Genomic DNA, 17,534 nt, shown 5'->3' on the forward strand with positions numbered 1-17,534 from the left:
GGTTGCTCTGAATGCTGCCTCTAGCAGAGAGAGAAGCCCCCAGTGTCTGCCCCCTGTGTACCACGATGTGGCTTCTTTTCTCACAAAGGCCCCCAAACGACCGTCCTAGCCTATGACAAGCCATCCTCAGGCACTGCTGGGAGAGAGGGGTTTTTGAATCTGTACTAAACCAAACCCGGACCTCAGGGTCTTTACTATCTCCCAAACCTTCCCCAGGCCTGCTGGCCCATCCTTGCGGCGGCTCACTCTTGGAAAGCCCCGCCCACCGATCCTGATGCCAGCTGCTTTCTGTACAGGCCCAGGCCAGCAGCTCTGTCTGCAAAGGGCCAGACGGTTGGTATGCTAAGCCTTGTGGGCCATGTGGCTGCTGTCCCAACTGTCGAACTCTGCCCTTGTGATCCTAAAGCTGCCTTAGTTAACCCATAAACACAGAAAGAGCTGGAACCGGGCATGACAGCACAGGCTTGTAATCTTAACACCGAAGAGCCTGAGAATTATGAATTTGAGGCCAACCTGGGCTACATAGTGAGGCCCTGTCTTCAAAAAGGCACGGCTGTATCCCTATAAAACTTTATTTACAAGAACAGTGGTGGGCCAGACTTGGCCCGAGAGTGTTGTCCTCCTAAAGAGATGGCCACACCCTCCCCCTGCTTCCAGACTAGAGAGCATTGCATTGTGGGTCCCAGCCTTGGCTGCCAGAGGGGGGTTAGGAGGCAAGGCTGTCTTGCCAACTAGGCTTAGGCCTGAATGTACTCTGTCCAGAGGCCCCTGGGTAACCACTGCAATCCCATATTCTGACTCAACGAGCCCAGGCAAGAGCCCAGGTCAATGCCTTGCCGACCCCAGCATCCTCCAGCCTGTGGCCTGGTCATAAATAAGCCTGGCTGAGGTCTCCAGGGTCAGTCCCAACCACTGGCAATTTGCTCACAGCCCCGGAGTTGAATCCCCAGCTTGACCACCCACAGGAGCTGAAGTGTCAAATACCAGGGTACCCCATGCTTACTGACCCCCACTCCAGGTCACCAGGCACCCTGAACCAGGGACCTTGGGAGATGCCCATCCCACTATCAGGGAATAACTAAATTGACTCCATGATGAATAGGCTATGCCTCATCCACAGAGCCACTCTTCAGGGGAGCTCATAGCCCCCATGCCTCAGTGAGTAATACCATCAACCTCCCCAAGCCCACTTGGAATACTGTAGTGATGGTGAAGGTACTGCAGCCACCTTGAGCCCAGGAGGACAAACACCACATGATAAAGATATCAGAACAGTGGCCAGAAATGTATGTCTCTGTCTATTTCAGTAAGAAGCCCAAACGACTCAAATCACCACTTCCGGGCTTTGTGTTGCAGAAGGAAAAACAAAACATGGCTGGTTGGACCACCTAGTGGGGTTGCTGCCTTCCCTGCCCGTGCAGAGCCTGACTATAATGCTGCTAGTATTCATACCCTGGGCATGATGAGTCAGTCACCACGGCCACAGAGACCGGAAAGGCCCAGGCACAGTACTTGCTCATGGAGGGTCTCCCGCACAGAGAATCCTTTGGGCCTGCAAAACGGCTCAACAGATAAAGCCTTGGCCAAGTAGGCCTGATGACCTGAGCCTGATCCCTAGAATCCGTATAAAAGGTAGAAAGGCAAGAACCGACTCCATCCAGTTGTCCTCTGACCTCCACCCAAGTACTGTGTGACACATGGGCACCTGTGCGCATGCGCGGGCGCGCACACACACACACACACACACACACACACACACACACAGCATGTACGTGGATGATAATAATAAATAAATATCAAACCCCCAAAGACGCAATAACAAATCGCAGCTCTCAGGAAGTGGAGGCAGGAGTTTAAAGGCAGCCTGAGCTACACAGAGATCCTGTCCCCCAAAGGGCTGGGGCTGGGGCTCAGTGGTAGAGAGCTCTGCATATGCCCTAGGGACCTGGCTTTCACCCTCCCCCCCAAACAAAACAAACACTCAAGAGACCAGCAGGACCAGAAGCCCGACTGGCCTGCTCCCCCAAGCGCACTGGGACTGGCTTCCAGGGAGCCAGTGGAGGGTGGGGGTGGGGAGGATAACCCGGCAAACATCTCCTCAGACACACACCACCCACGTGACCAAGTCCCGCCCGGTCTGAGCCCTTGCTGTGATGGGGGCAGGGGCACCTTTCTCTAGAGTCTTCCTGAATCTAGCCAGGAGGAAAGGCCGGAGAGGTCCTGAAGGAGCAGACTGCAAAACGTGCAAACTATCCTCCCCCGCACGGTGGAGATGTCCCGTGAAGTTCAGAGACACCATCAGAGGCCGGAGGAGCCCAAGACCTGTTTCGCTTGTAATACAATTAAGTCTCACTAATGACAGATAGTGATGTGATGTCCTAGAAGAGAAGCGGGCCGCAGCGAAGGCAACAATATTCATCCACCTCCATTGTAGAGGGCGGCTTCCCGCTGAGACGGAGTTCTCAACCTGTGGGTCGCGATCCCCGCGACGACCCTCTATGTCCAAAACTATTTACGTTACGATTCATAACAGTAGCAAAATTACACTTATAAAATAGCAACACAATACGTTTTTGCTAGGCGTTCCCCGCAACATGAACATTAAGGGTCTCAGGAAGGTTGAGAACCAATGTCCTAAGGGATCCGCGGGTCACCTCACCTGACAATACTACAGTGAATAAGACAGTCAGAGACAGCTTATGGGACACTGCATGGCCACAGCCAAAAAAAGTACCTCTAATTCTAAAAATGTATTTGAAAAACAAAGCAAACGAAACGGAGGCTAGATAGATGCCTCTGTGGGTTACAGTATTTTTTGTTCTTACAGAGGACCCAGTTTGACTCCCGGTACCCACGCGACCATCTGTAACTCCAGTTGTAGTAGATTTCACACCATCTTCTCAGGTACCAGGCACGCACCTAGTACACGTACATACATCACATTCATACAGATAAAGTAAATTAAATCTTTTTTAAAAAGATGTACTGTCTAGTTTTATGTCAACTTGACACAAGCGAGAGTCATCTTGACAGGAGAATACTTTGAGAAACTGCCATCATAAGATCCAGCTGTAGAATACGCAAGCTTATAGGGCATTTTTAAAATTAGTGATTGATGGGGGAGGGCCCCGCCCATTATGGGTGGGGCCATCCCTGGGCTGGTGAAAGAAAGTAGGCTGAGCAAGCCATGGGGAGCAAGCCAGTAAGCAGCACCCCTCTGTGGCCTCTGCAGCAGCTCCTGCCTCCAGGTCCCCTCCACGTTTGAGTTCCTGTCCTGGCGTCCTTCAATGATAGTCTACAGTGTGGAAGCGTAAGCCAAATAAACCCTTTCCTCCCCAGGTTGCTTTTGGTCATGGTGCTTCATCCTGGCAATAGCAGCCCTGACTAAGACACTGCATGGGGTATCGCACTCTCCTGTAATCACAATTACTTAGGAGCTAGGAGAGGATCAGGAGTTCAAGGCTACACCACCAGTTCCAGGCCAACCTAGGCTACAGGACAGACACCCTGTCTATAAATAAATAAATAAATAAATAAATAAATAAATATCCGACAGTCTGGTTCTGCAGTCCTGTGGTCCCACCTGCTTGGAAGGGTGAGGCAGGAAGAGTGCTGTGAGTTCAAGGCCTGCCTGGGTTGCTTAGAGTGAAACCCTGTCTGTAAATAAGTAAACAAACAAAACTAAAGGCTGTGCACAGCCAGCCCGAGATGCTGGCACAACACAATAAATAAATAAATAAATAAATAAATAAATAAATAAATAAATAAATGTTTAAAACAGGGTATTTGGATGAGACGCCTCAGTGGGTCAAGGTGCTCGCCCCTAACCCTGACAAAGTGGGTTCAATTCTGGAGTTCGGTTCCTGGGTCCCACAAGTTGTCCTCTGACCTCCCTGACACCAGCGTAACGTTCGCGTACACACACATACACGCACACACACAGAATTAATAACAATATAATAATTTTAACAGAAGAACAGGATGCAGCCATAGCTCTGTCGGTAGAAAGCTTGCCTAATACACAACGCCCTGGTTCCATCCCTGGCATCCTATAGCTTAGCTATGGTGGCAGTATAACTATTGTTAGTAGTCTGTCTAAACTCCACCTCCACAGTTACCTGGCAACAGCCATGTAGGCCTGGCCCGGATCCTCCTCTCTCTCTCTTGATCTCTTGATCTCTTGATCTCTTGCCTCTAGCTTCTCTCTGTCCCCTCCCCCTTCCCCATTCCCTTCCCCTTCTCTCCACGTGGTCATGACCAGCCTCTACTTCTCTCCTGCTCGCTCTCTTGCTCTCTCTCTCTCTCTTCTCTCCTCTTCTTCTCTCTCCTGCTCTCTTTTCTCTCTCTCTCTCTCTCTCTCTCTCTCTCTCTCTCTCTCTCTCTCTTTGCCTCTGCCACCCTCCTGGTTCCCCACCCCATGCCCTGAATAAACCATGCTACACCGGTGTGTGACTGGTCCCTCAGGGGTAAAAAATTAAGAAGAGCCCACAAAGCAGACACAGCCAGGCATCAGCCGCAATGCATTACTCAAGCCGCTCACATGCCAGACCCATGGACAGCTGTGCAGCTCCAAGAGTTGTTGTTGTTTTGATTTTTCAAGACAGGGTTTCTCTCTTATGTAGCCCTCAATATCCTGGAACTCACCCTGAAGACCAGGCTGGCCTCCAACTCACTGAGATCGACCTGCCTCTGCTTCCCGTGTGCTGGGATTAAAAACGTGCACCACCACTACCCTGCCAATATTTTATAAAAATGCAAAACTTCTACAAATCAGATATCCCAGGAGAGCCAGACTCAAAGGTAGTGGGTATTATCGGGGTGGAGAAACGTCCTCTCTGGGAGAGACAGACAGCCTTCATCTCTGTGCAACAGAGGGAAATGAGGCACAGAGAATCCCTGGACCATTATCACCCGGTCCCTCAAATGATGGAGCTGGGACCTGAATCCAGGCCTACCTAGCTGCAGTCTACATAGCTCTGCACCAATCTGGAGCCCAGTGGGGTTGAGATGGAGACCCAGAGATCTCTCAGCACTACAGAGCCCTTCCAGCCACTCAGAGACTGTGCAGTAACAGCCTTGAGTCTGCACTGAGCAAAGTTTGTTAGCATGTGCACACGCCTGTAGTCTCAACACTCGAGAAGCAGAAGGATCAGGAGTTCAAAGCCATCCCTAGCTACATAATGAGTTTGAGGCTAACCTGGGCTACATGAAATGGTTGAAATAAATAAACAAAATAGTAAAACCCTAGGGATGATGCCTAACCCTGAATGACTGAGATGTTCTAATGAGCTGGTGTCATTCTCTCTTCAAAAGCTCAAGCCGATAGAGAGTGGCCATCCCAGCACTTAGAGGCTGGACAATCAAAAGTTTCCAACCACTATGAGCTGGCCACATAGTCAGTTTAAAACTAGCCTGGGCTATACAGAAAGACAAACAACAGAGACCCAGCAGGGTGCAGTGTGCAGACCAGCAACATCTGTCCAGCATGCCTGGCTATCTATCTCAGTCTACCTACCAGACTGCCCATAGGCTCTGTGGAGCCTGAGGGCCTGCCTGGAGGTGGTGGCAGCTCTTCCCTTCAGACTGTGGACTTTGCTGTCTGGAGGCCTGACCTCCTAACACCTGCCCTGGGGCTTAGAGATGTGGGAAGCAACCACAGTCATGTCACATGGTGTCTGCTAAAGCCAGGAGCTAGAACTACAAGACAGGCATGTGTTTCATGGATGAGGACAGCTTGGAAAGGCTGGGACCACACCACTATGTAACTGGCTGGGATTCAAACTGTGCCTGGCATGGTAGCATATGTCTTTAATCCCAGCAGTCAAGAGGCAGAGGCAGGTGGATTTCTGTTTCAGGACCCTGCTTTACATGGCTAGTTCCAGGACAGCTGGGGTTAAGAAAGAGTCCTTGTCAAAAAAAAAAAAAAAAAAAAAAAAAAGATAAAAGAAATAGACAAAGAAAACAAAACAAACATCCTAGGCTCTTCTGGGCCAGTCCTTCCTTCCTTCAGGGGCCACACCTGGCTGACTGGCCTGGAGCACCAAGCTTTCTGAACACCCTGACAGGTCTAGGCAGGTCCCTTCCCATTCTGTGTGAACCTCAGACCCTGCGTAATGAAGATGCTTCTGGCCCTGCAGCTACAGGAGCCTTTCTCTCTCTCTCTCTCTTTCTTTCTTTCTTTCTTTTTTTTTTTTGTTTTTGTTTTTTTGTTTTTTGAGACAGGGTTTCTCTTATAGCCCGGGCTGTCCTGGAACTCACTCTGTAGACCAGGCTGGCCTCGAACTCAGAAATCCGCCTGCCTCTGCCTCCCAAGTGCTGGGATTAAAGGCGTGCACCACCACTGCCCGGCTACAGGAGCCTTTCTTGTGGAAGGCGGACGGGGTTCCCCAGCATTGACCCCAGAAGCCTGCATGCATAGGTGCCTTCTCATCAGGCAGTTCTGGAAGGTTCCTAGTGCCCCGAAGCTCTGCAGAACACTGCCCAGTACACCCTGGGTGCAGAGATAGCCAGACATCAAGACTTCTGTGGCTTAGTGGTATGTCACAACTGGTGCCCCAAGTCAGATCCACCTTCCTGTCCTCACTAAGACGATTTAAAGAATCAAATTAAAATTGGAAGGCAGAAAGGGAGGTGTATTTAATGTTGCCTCATTGGGAAGAGAGGTACAGAGATCCAGCAAATGCTACCAAAATCCACCTGTCCTAAGGAGAGATCAAAGTTTAAATAGAAGTCAGGGACTTGCATAGCTATGCAGCCCGTTCAAGGTGTGGTCCCGCCTACCACTGAGCTGTGTCTGTGCTTCAGTCTCATCCCTGAAAACTGTGTGAAATCTCTTTCTAACGAGATAGAGATAAGTCCTCCTTTGGGCTGGTGCCTTTTCCTTCTCTCCGCGTGCCGTTCTTGAGGGGCGTCTCATGTCTCTGTTGTCCGTCGTTTCCTTAGCTTGACAGATTGAGACATAAGCGTGTCTTTAGATCCTTTCCTTTCTGCCGTAGCTGGTACAGAAGGCGAGCCTAGCAGGCACAAGGCCCTGGGTTCTCTTCCCTCCTTCCCCCTGGGGCTAAACTCTGCACCCAGCATAGCGCTGGCTCTCTGGTGTCCAGTGACTGCAAAGAGAGGAAGAGTGGGGGTGGGGTGGGGAAAAGGTCCAGTAACTACCCCAGCCCCGCCACCACTCCCTCACTCCCACCCCCACTGCCGCCCCAGTGGCTCCCCAGGCATCTAGCCCCTCCCACAGCAAGCCCTGGATTGTCTTCACCACCTCGATGCTTTGTCCGGAATGAGAAGGCCATCTATAAGGTCTTACGAGTTCGTTTCTGGTCTTCCTCCATCCCAGCACTTTAGAGTGATGTCGTTCACCCGCTCCAGGACCACGTGACTTGGGGGCTTGGAGGGTTGGGCTGCTCCTTGCCCCACATTCCACCCTCAGATTTCCCCCTACCTGACTACGCATGCTCCTAGTCAGGCTCCCTGACTACCTGCAAAAGTCCAGCCAGTCTGGACTCGCACAGCAGCTTGGGAGAATCTCCAGGGAGATCCACCGAGACCAAAAGCTAGTCCCAGCAGACGCCAGGCTGCGGGCTCCATTTATAGAACAGTGTGAAAAGGTGACATTCTAGAAACGGAGGGCTGGTAGGTGTTGCAAGGGGAAGAGGAAGGGGGCGGGGCTAGAAGGCCGGCTCCGCGGCTCCGCGCTCCTTCTGTTGAGAGGCAAGCCAAATTGGATGGAGGCAAACCAGTGAGCACTAGGGAGATCCAAGCATCCGGGGAAGTAGAGGCAGGAGGATAAGCCTCCGAGGTCATTCTCCCTGAGGCCAGCCTGGGCCACGTGAGGCTCCGTAGGAAAATAAAAACCAGGTACAACTACAGATGTAAAACAGACTACCTGGAAGGTTGAACCACCCGGTGAGGAATGGACGATGTGGGGCAGAGGTCAGAGCCAGAGGCACTCACCAAGAAAACAAGAGACAGAGACAGTCAACTTCGAAGCATACAACGCAAGGCTGTCTGCACAGCCTGATGCCATCGTTCTGCAGAGACCAGGCCTGGCTAGTTAGATCAGGTTGACTTGGAGTTAGCTCAGGCTAGCTTTAATGATCTTGATAAGCTCGTGCTGACTTTCCTGCATCAGCCTCTGAGAGCTGGGATTCAGCCACCAGCCACCGCAGCCAGGTTCCCAGGTGTCCTTCAAATCACTCGCAAATCTGAACATTTCCACAGCTGTGTCCCCAGGCCACCTGGCTCAAGCCTTCTCCTCTCCTCTTGAATACCCAGGGTCTGCCCTCTATGACAGTGAGACCACAGCTGTCGTTGTCAGCACGCAGGGCAGGGAGTGACTCAGGAACCCAGGGACAGGGATCCTAGTTATCAAAACCTGCTCTTTCTGCTGCCCAGAGCTCTGTTCCTTCCCTGAGTCCTCCTAAGATCCAGTCTTCCCAGTTACTGCTCTCAGCTACCATTCTGCCTTAACATTACCTTCCAGCCGATGCTCTCTCTGTTCACTACAGAGCGCATGACACTGGGCTGTCACCTGTCCTAGGAAGTCCCCATCCCCAACCCCCTATATCACAGGGGCTTCAAAACTCTGGTGAATGAATGAATGAATGAATATCTGGGAATGAAAAAGTTAAACCTGGCCTGGGGGCTAGGGAAGGCAAGACTAAAGAACCTGTTCTATCTAGAAGGGATTACAGAATGGCTGGGAGGGTAGCCCTGCTTGGGGGTATCTTCGGGTTCACCCCCCACTATGGGTGCTCTCATTAAAGCTGAGTTGAGGACCTGGTATGGAGCAAACATCGCTGGGAGCTGCTTCAGGGACTCTCCATCCGCCCAAAACATTCCGTGTGCCTCACAGAATGACAGCAGGAATGGAGACCTTGGTCACAGAGAACTTCAGATCAGACTTTGGCACCCAGCCATGAACCAGCATCAGAAGTGGGGGTCAGGGAAAGGTCCCTTGGCCCTCCTCAATGAACTGTACCCCACTACCAAGACCTCTACATTGCAGCTGCCTCCTTTCTTTGAAAAAAAAATGTTTTATTTATGTGTGTGTGTGTGTGTGTTTTCAGGGAACAACTTTAGTCAGTTCTCTCCTTCCACCATATGGACCGATGGGGATCAAACTCAGACCCTCAGGTTTGGTGGCAAGCACCTTTACCAGCCTACCCGTCTTACAGGCTCAGTGGCCCCCTTTATTGCTGTGTGACTTTGGCCAAATTACCAACCTCTGTGTCTAGTCTGCAAGCTGGAAGTCAGTAGGGCTGACTGTGGCACCTGCCTCACTGAGTGTATCAGCCACCCAACTGCAAGGCGCTGAGGGGGCCGCCTTCCGTGAATGCTGCTAGTTTCATTAATGTTACAGCCCCCGAGTTCATCTCTGTGGTAAACGCCGTCATTAGCTTGTGAACAGGCCAGGTGTGCCGTTTTATGATGACACTTAGACTAAATCGCACTTGCGGGGTTTGGTTCAGGCTTCGAGCTTTAATTTACAAGGCACCTCAGAAGGAGCTGCTCTGGGGACGGTTCTCAGCGGCTAAGTGGCTTAGCTCTGTATCACTCAGGCCTGGCTCAGTGAAGGAGTGCTGGCCAGACAGGGAAAGCAACAGCAGAGTCCTTCACCCCGCGTCCTCTGTGTCACCAGGGCTCCTCCTGAATGTCCCCAGGATACACCCAGAGAACCCTGCTCAGGGCTTCTGGAGTGGGGAGCACACCGACAAGGAATAGCCAGAGCTGGACATGGAAGGGGCAGGGTGGAGACTGGGGTCGGGAGGTGTCGCAGCGAACACCTTGGAGTCTGGAAACAGCAGCCCCTTGACGAGCTGCCCATACCACGCAGCTCCCGGGGTCCCGGGTTAATTATTGGGAATCGCCAAATCCCAGGAACTTTGGCCCGGGCTCTGGGCCTGGCAAAGGGACAAGAGACCCGGCAGAAGAGAGGCTTGGGGGACCCGCTGCAAAACTGGATGTGGTTTATTTTCCCAGTAGAGTTAAGAATGAACAAAGGGAGCCCAGATTCCTTCAGGGAACCCAAAAGAGCAAGCAGACGGTTTCCAGGTCCCCACACTGACCCCTGCAGCATACCTCGATGGAATGCCTGCCTGGGCGTCATTGGTGGACACCAGCGCCCCAGCAGCCCCTCTGAGCTGTGACACTCAAGCTAAGCCACACCTGGAAGTGGGCGTGTCCTTTCCCGTCTCCTACCTCTTCCTTCCGATACTGCCCTCTCCTCTGTCTCGGTCTCCCTCCCTCCCTCTATCTCTCCCTCCCTCCCTCCCTCCCTCCCTGTCTCTCCCTTCCTCCCTCCCTCCTCCTCCTCCTTCTCCCTCTCTCTCTCCCTCTCTCTCTTCTTCCTGGCAACCACAGAGAGAGCATTTTTTTTTTTTAAATCTATACATGCTCCTAGCTTCCCATAGACCTAAAGCAAGCAGGCATCAAGACCACAGGCTGAAATCTCTGAAACCACGAGAAAAATTAAGTCTCTCCCTTTGAATTGATTCCTCCCAGGTATTTTGTAGACATAGCGAGAGCTAGAGGGAGGAAGGGAGAGAGGAAGGGAGGGAGGGAGGGAGGGAGGGAGGGAGGGAGAGAGAGAGAGAGAGAGAGAGAGAGAGAGAGAGAGAGAGAGAGAGCATGAGGCTTGTTTTGAGAGAGTCTTGAGTATCCCAGGCTAGCTTTGAATTCAGTAGGTGGCTGAGGATAGCCTTGAACTTCTTTCTGATCCTCCTGCCTTCCCCTCCTGAGTGCTGGGATCCCATGTGTGCATCCTTGGGTGTGTACATCACCTCTGGGTGATGTGTTGCTGGGGGTGTGGTCCAGGGTTTCATGCACTCTAGACAAGCACTCTGAGCCTCGGCTCTAATCTTACCAAGTTGACAGAATCTTCAGTGTGCGCTACAGATGCTGCAAATGGGTCAAACACATCTGGAAAGTTCAGAGGGTGGTGAGGTTGAGGTCAGGGCCCAGGAGAAGAGTTCCAGTTTCATAGGATCAGGAAGTCCTGTGTGCCTCCACACAGCAAGGTGATCAGGGATAACAGCTATGTTGTGTGTACCTCAGGAAGTGTCCTCAGGGGCTGACCTTACAGCTTCCATGTGCCATGGGATCTTCACACAACCGGCACATCCCTGTGGGACTCCCTAGCAGTTCACATACTTCCTAACAGGAGGTTAGAGTTCAAGGAGGGGCTGTGGGTGTCTATGTGCCATCCACCTTTCTGACATTGACCTGGCAGCCTGGTGGCCCAATGGCAGATAGGGAGTTTGGGAGTACTTCAGCCTTGTATTCTTCCTCTGTCAGCGTGTGAGGAACAGATTCCCAGGAGGCCACGGGGCAGAGAGGAAAAAAACAACTATACGTACTATGTGCTTATGTGTCTGTGTGTGCACATGTGAATGCCAGAAGCCAACCATGGGTGTTGTTGGGAATATGTTCCTGGTCACAAAGAAAGGAACACCACTCCACTGAAGTGTCAGGACAAGGCAAACTTTATTGTTAATCAGAAGAGCAAACACCTAAGACAGAAAGTGCATTTGGCTTTTCTGTCTTAGGTGTTTGCTGTTTTTATAGACAGGGTTTCTCTGTGTAGCTCTGGCTGTCCTGGCACTCACTCTGTAGACTAGGCTGGCCTCAAACTCAGAAATCCGCCTGCCTCTGCCTCCCAAGTGCTGGGATTAAAGGCATGCGCTGCTGCCACCACCCGGCGTATTTGGCTTTTATTCTGAGGTGAAACTGTGTATCTTCTTCATTGGCTGGGGTCCAACCTCACAGTCTTAATCAGTTGGCTAGGCTGAGAAGAATTAGCTCACTGGAATTAAAAAGGAAGGGGAAAGGGGTCACTGCTCCAGGACATCAAATTCCTGGACTAGAGCAGTAGGCCTTTGAGCAAACGAGGATTTTGACGGCTGTGGTGAGGGTGGGGGGTGGGGGGGTGGGGGGTTGGGGGAGGGCGGGGGAGTGTTAAAGCAATAACGTAAAAGGTAGGGGAGACAAAATATTTTAATTCCTTGTCTTAAACACAAACATTATAGAAACTAATAGAAAAGATTCATATGTGATACTTCCCACAAAAATCATTCCCCAGGTACTATCCACTACATCTCTCTATGTAGATCAGGCTAGCCTCAAACTCACAGAGATCCATCTGCCTCTGCATCCTAAGTGTTGGGATGAAAGGAGTGTCCACCATGCCTGGATCACTTCAAAAAGTAACTTTAAAGCTTGGCGGTGGTAGCTCACAGCTTTAGTTCCTGCACTCAGGAGGCAGAGGCAGGCGGATCTCTAAGTTCGAGGCCAGCCTGGTCTACAGAGTGAGTTCCAGCACAGCCAGAGCTACACAGAGAAACCATGTCTTGAAAAAACAAAACAGGGGGCTGGAGAGATGGCTCAGCGGTTAAGAGCACTGACTGCTCTTCCAGAGGTCTTCAGTTCAACTCCCAGCAACCACATGGTGGCTCACAACCATCTGTAATAGAATGTGATGCCCTCTTCTGGTGTGTCTGAAGACAGCTACAGTGTGCTCACATATATAAAATAAATAAATAAATTTAAAAAAAAGAAAAAACAAAACAATAAAAGAACTTTTTAAAAGTAAACATAATTGCAGAGAAAAGCTTCTACCTGCTAAAAGGAAGCATTCTCCTTGTCTCCAGCAAAAGGGACACCTGGTCCTTCCATTATCATAAGCCTGTGGTGCATATTAGCATATCAAAGTCTGTGCCAGCAGGCTTGGGGCTCCTTACATTTCCACTCAACAAGTCCCTGCTATACACTTCAAAATCCTCCACCCCAGTTTACAGGTTCCCCTCCTCCCAGGTATCTGTTCCCCTTAAAACCTTGGAAACACCCATTGCTGCCGCTGCCGTCGCCATTGGCAGTTGCTTCTCTGCTTTCCCCAGAGAGAGAGAGAGAGAGAGAGAGAGAGAGAGAGAGAGAGAGCCCATGGTTTGGAATAAACATTTCCCTTTACCCACGAGTGGCTACTTTGGATCCTTTACTGCTTCCATTTCACTCATCTGGTGCAGAAACCTGGCACCAGTCTTGTTCCTTTCCTTTTTTATTTCTTCTCTTCATTCAATGTGCTTTTGGGAATCAAATAGCACACTAGGCTTGGTGGCAGGCTTGGTGGCAAGAGCCTTTTACTGGCTGAGCCATCTTGGCAGCCAGATTTTCTGTTTTGTTGATACAGGGTCTCATACAGCCCAGGTAGACCCAGAACTCTCTCTGTGTAGTTGAAACAGGCCATGATTTACTGATTCTCTCCTGCCTTCATTTTCCTTCCGGTGTTGGAGTGTCAGGGTGTGGGGGCCTAAGCTCTCACAGCTGAGCCTGTGTTTTAAGAAGAGTCTGTCCCTGCCCTGGAGCTTCCCCAGCAGGCTAAACTGGCCAGCCAGTGAGCCCCAGGTCTGCCTGTCTCATCTCCCCAGCCCTGCGACTACAAGAGTGCCATCACTACTGACTGGTTTAATTTTTAGAAAAGACTGTCATGTGTCCCAGGCTGGTCTTGAGCTTGCTATGTCGCTGAGGATAACTTTAAAGTCCCGAAGCCCTGTTCCACTTGTCACATACACTGTCATTCTTGGTTGTACGACCTGCTTTTGAAATTCAGGGTCTGGGGATCAAACTCAGGTACTCGTGTGTCTGAGGCAAGGGCTTTACCTACTGAGCTGGTTAAGGGTTCCTTCTGGAAATTACCACAGATAGCTGAGGAGACAGGGTGGGTCCCTTGGCCTTGGGCCACTATCCACAGCCATCATCTGTCTGATAACCCAGGATGGACTTCTGGCCTCCAAGGGGCATCTGGCTCTGTCTGGACACCTTTCTGGTTGTCACCTCTGGGATGAATGCTCTTGGGACCCCAGGAGTAGAGGCAGGTTACATTAATCAAGCCACCATACAAGCCCCAGACATCAAAGGACGACACAGCTTTGGGAGAAGGAAGTTTTGAGTGTGTCCCACCAAATAGTAAGTTGGGGTGCTTCTCAGTATGCTTACACAAATAGCTCCCCAAATAATAACTTCTCCTAGTCATAACGTGCATCCAACCACTCTGCCCAAAGCTTTAACAAGAACGCAACCATGTAAAACCACGTTTCAGGGCCAGTGAGATGGCTCAGTGGGTAAGGGTGCTTGCTGCTAAGCCTGACAAACGGAGTTCCACCATCCTAGCGACCCACATGGTGGAAAGATCCAACGCCCACACATTGTTCTCTGAGCCAGACATGGTGGCGCTTACCTTTAATACCAGAATTTGGCAAGAAGAGGCAGGTGAGTTCAAGGCCAGCCTGGTCTACAAAGCAAGAGTTCCAACCCAGTCGGTGTTACACAAGATCCTGTCCAAAAAAAAAAAAAAAAACAGAAACAATTTGCCCTCTTGTACTCTGACCACTACACACACACACGCACACACACACGCACACACACACACGAGCACGGGTGTGTAGGAGGCTGGGTGCTGGGGAGGTGTGGGACTCGGCCTCCATCCCTGTTTCAGTGTTAGCCATCTGTCATGCGGCGTTTTTACCACAAGGACTGCGGAAGGCAGGAAGAGAAAGAAGTCGGTTCAGAGCTACCAGCAGGCGCCTGCAACCTCCCCTGGCTGCTTTGTGTTTGAGCAAGAGCCCTCCCAGCTCCAGCCAGGCAGGCTCCTCCCCCATGGCCCTCCAGGGGCCCCCCGCTGGGGGAGGAGGCCCCCGCTAAGCCTCTCTCCTGCTGCCTGGGGGTGGGGAAGGGAGGGACTCCAGGCCTAGCACCCAAGGACGACCCCTGCAGGCCAGCCAGGGCAGGCCCGCATTCCCTACAGCCGCCATTTCTTCTCTGCCAGCTCTCTGCTGCCAGACGTAGCCAGACAGAGCTGGGAGGCTGGCAACGGCCTCAAATACGGTCAGAGATCTCTGGAATTTATTGAGCACCTACTGGGTGCACAACCTTGGGGAAGAGCACATGCCCTTGGCAGGTATTGGAAGTGTAACTGGGTGCATGATACCGGAGGGATCCTACCCAGGGTGCCTCTGGGACTTCATGGCTGGGAGCAGATCCATCCGCCCACGTGTCACCACGGGCAGGACAGAGGCAGGGACACAGGACAGAGGCGGGGAGGGGGACGCCGGGGGGGGGGGGGTCTTTGAGCTTAGAGCCCCTTTCTTGTAAAATGGATTCATTTGTCTCTGCAGTTGTTATAGACGTCAGAATCAGGGGCCAAAGGTGGGAAATCTGGGCTGGAACTAGTACAACCTCATGGACAGATGTCCCTCAGTCTAGGCTTCTGGTCCCAGAGGCCTCTGAAGGGGTAGAGCCAGAGGCAGGAGGGTCAGGAGTTCAAGGTCATCTCTAGCTAATCTAAAGATGACCTGAAACTTCTGATCCTCCTGCCTCCGCATCCCAAGTGCTCGGATTACAGGAGTGTACCAGTATACCCAATCTAAGCCTTGCTGGGGGGTCCAATATGCTAGACGAACACTGATCTTCATAAAATATAAAACTCCTCAGTTTAAAGCCAGTCTGGTTTACATGGCAAGCTCTGGGCCAGGCAGGGCTGCAAAGTGAGACTTTGTTTCAAAAATCCAAAAACCGACATCCAGGTTTTTCCCAAACGGGAGACTCTGCTCGCATCTCCTGTTGTTTCCACTGTCTCGTGCGGCCGGCTCTGCTGTGGCCAAAGTGTCCCTTCTGCCATCAGGGCCCCTGACCATTTTTTCCTTGGGGCAGACTGGAATCATCTGGCCTCCTGATCTCTTATGGCCCTGCTAGCTCAGAGTGAAAATCCAGTGTGGGCCACTGTGGCCAGATTGCCTGCTGTATGGGCAGTAGGCACTGGCCCAGCTGGCCCTGCCTGGCGTCCTGGATCCTTCTTCCTTCCCTGGAAAGTACCTCTCATGGATAAAATTAATCAAGGTGATACCTCATGAACAAGATGTTTTGGCTTGGCAGAAGACAAACAGTGGTTTACAAGAAATTAGTGAGCTTCTGAGCCTCTGGGCACAGGGGCTGATGGCAGGGCCAGGCTGGCTGCAGACATGTGCTGTGATCTCCTGCAGACCTGGGGGTGCACACTCAGCTACAGGCCTGCCTCAAAGCTCCCTTCACACAGACCAGAACAGCCTCCAGGTGGGACACTCTTGTGTGTGGCTGAAACCTGGCCTTCTCCTCGGGCCGTTTCCCGGAGCCTTGATCTATTCATCTCTCCTTTGATTGGGGGTTTTAGGGAGCCCAGTGTTCAGCATGAAATATTTCCAAGTGAGGACATTCCTAGGAGCAAAAGTCTACTTTGGGGGATGCGGGGTGCGCCCAGGTACCTTCCCCCGCTCCCAAGTAAGTCTCTAGATGTTCCCACCAGCACTGAAGAAGCCTCTACTCCTGCCATACCAGCCCGTCTGGCAGGAGGGGACGAATTCTAAAGAGACCCTTATGACCCGCTCTTTAGCTTTCAGTCTAGTGGGAAAAATGGACCCCAAGAAATGAAAAGGTCCCCAGTATGCTCCTGTTGAGAGAATAAATGGCTGGAGCCTTGGGGGAACCTGAGAGAGGGGAGACTGGTCACCGGGAAGAAGATTGGCAATCCGATGACCTTACAGAGGGACTCGATGGAGAAGGTGGCAGGCAGGGTCATGCCTTGACTGCTCAGTTAATACAAATCTCTTGCTACTTAAACCCCACCCTCAGGTCAGGGTCCCCAAGGACTTGGGAAGTCCCCGGTTCTCTCAGTATCCTCCTGGTGCGACCACACTAAGTACATTTCCGTCTCTGCTTTTCACTATACATGAGCTACTTTAATTGGCTTATTGAGGTCTGGGGTCCCAAACCTGGCAGGCTGTGGCCCCAAGCCTGGTAACCATGTTATAAAACCCTCTATGCCACCCCACTGTCCTTAGATCAATACTGAACTCCATGTGTCTCTGGCTCTGCCCACTAGGCTCTCCTACCAACATTAGCCTCCTGCCGCTTCTCGAGCTCCATGCTCAGTTGTACCTGCGTGCCTTCGCACATACAGGACAAGAGTAATCCCTTCCTCTGACCATTCCATTCTGTGTCCCCAGTCTTTCCTACAAGTCACCCCTGATCCCCTAAGACCAGATTGGATCCCTGTAGACGGAACTATCACTGAATCGTCTTAGAATCTGGTTATTCTTAGTATCCTCCTAGTGGACATAAGTTTTCAGGGTACCATAGACTAAGAACAGGGTTCCCAGTACCCAGCTGTGTGACCTTGAGCCAGTTACTTAACCTCTCTGTACCTCCATTTCAAGTGGGATACATACTGCACATATCTTGAGAAAAGGACTGACAAGCTGAGAATCAGAATGAGCCTGGCCTTGTCCCCTGCCACTGTCATGGCCCATCACCCACAAGTAAGTGCTGAGGGCTGAATCTGTCTTGGGTCACACTGTCTCCTGCCCAGAGCTGGCCTTTCAGAACTTTGATGTCCCTAACTCCATGTTTGGAGGCCCAATTCAACCTCAAGAACATACAGGGTGGAAGGAGAGGATTGATTCCCATACATTGTCCTCTGAATGCCACATGTATTGTGGGACACGTGTACC

At 51.5% G+C, this 17,534-nt stretch overlaps 1 long non-coding RNA gene across 1 annotated transcript; it reads right to left on the bottom strand.

Moving 5' to 3' along the window:
- Positions 1-6,611: 6,611 nt before the first annotated feature.
- Positions 6,612-7,461, bottom strand: LOC114622909. Its single transcript, XR_003711695.1, has 2 exons — positions 7,262-7,461; positions 6,612-7,106 (listed from the first exon to the last, which is right to left on the bottom strand). It is a non-coding gene; the product is annotated as an uncharacterized LOC114622909 (long non-coding RNA).
- Between the last annotated feature and the right edge of the window lie 10,073 nt (positions 7,462-17,534).

Source organism: Grammomys surdaster, unplaced genomic scaffold (assembly GCF_004785775.1).
Source record: "Grammomys surdaster isolate TR1022 unplaced genomic scaffold, NIH_TR_1.0 193, whole genome shotgun sequence".
In the NCBI taxonomy this organism is placed as follows: domain Eukaryota; kingdom Metazoa; phylum Chordata; class Mammalia; order Rodentia; family Muridae; genus Grammomys; species Grammomys surdaster.